At 39.9% G+C, this 1,039-nt stretch overlaps 1 non-coding gene across 1 annotated transcript; it reads left to right on the top strand.

The window, feature by feature from the left end:
• The first annotated feature begins 594 nt into the window (after positions 1-594).
• LOC141688672 (small nucleolar RNA R71) lies at positions 595-701 on the top strand. The gene has a single exon (XR_012562105.1). It is a non-coding gene; the product is annotated as a small nucleolar RNA R71 (small nucleolar RNA).
• Positions 702-1,039: the final 338 nt, after the last annotated feature.

Here is a 1,039-nt window from a genome sequence, read left to right as displayed (position 1 = left end):
TATGGAAAATTTTCAGCTAAAAATTTTGCCTATAAATATACTATTATAAAGCCTATTTGCCAAAACCCAAAATAATTAACCCTAATTCTAAAGTAGAACAAGAGGGAGGCAACTAATTTTGTCAACCTCTTCCTCCTTCATCACATTGTACTCTTGGTGGATACCGGTGGAGTGCTTCACACTTGAGGAGCAGCTGTTAGGGATTTCCGTTCATCATTCTTGGATCGCTATTAAAGACCTTCATCTTTCCATTAACGTAAAGCTTCTTAAGATAAACATACTGAACTACGAATTAAATATTATTTTTCGCATAGATCCTGCGGAGGGTTTCGGTTTTTAAGATTTAAATTTACGTCTTCGTTGCGTTTATGTGCTAAAAACCCTTCAGTATCCACCTCAAGAACTCCTGCTACCTTGCCCTGTGGACATCTCTGGGTTGGATACTGATATTCATTAGCAGCCATCAGTTCAATTAGATCATAAGCTTCCTCATAGCTTTTTGCCTATAATGCTCCGCCTGATGCTGCATCGAGCATGGGTCTGGACTGTGCTCCCAACCCATTGTAAAAACAATTGATGATCATCCAATCAGGAATTCCATTATGAGGACACTTCCTAAGCATCTCCTTGTAGCGCTCCCAAGCTTCACACAAAGATTCTCCCATTTGCTGCGCAAATTGAGTAAGAGCATTCCTCTTTGCAGCTGTCTTTGCCAGAGGGAAGAATTTAGTAAGAAATTTCTGAGCAAGATCCTCCCATGTAGTAATTGAACCAGCTGGTATAGAGTGTAACCAGCTTTTAGCTTTGTCCCTCAGAGAGAATGGAAACAGTCTCAGCTTCACAGCATCTTTAGAAACACCATTGAACTTGAAGGTGTCTCAAATCTCAATGAAATCCCTAATGTGCATATTGGGATCTTCCGTTAAAGAACCCCCAAACTGGATTGAATTATGCACCCATTGAATTATGACAGGCTTGATCTCAAAGGTATTAGTTGTGATAGCTGGCCTGACAATGCTAGATTGAATGTCATTGATCT

Source organism: Apium graveolens, chromosome 9 (assembly GCF_009905375.1).
Source record: "Apium graveolens cultivar Ventura chromosome 9, ASM990537v1, whole genome shotgun sequence".
Classification (NCBI taxonomy): Eukaryota; Viridiplantae; Streptophyta; class Magnoliopsida; order Apiales; family Apiaceae; genus Apium; species Apium graveolens.
The sequence above is the reverse complement of the archived record's forward strand: the minus strand, read 5'-3'. Positions and strand labels throughout refer to the sequence as shown.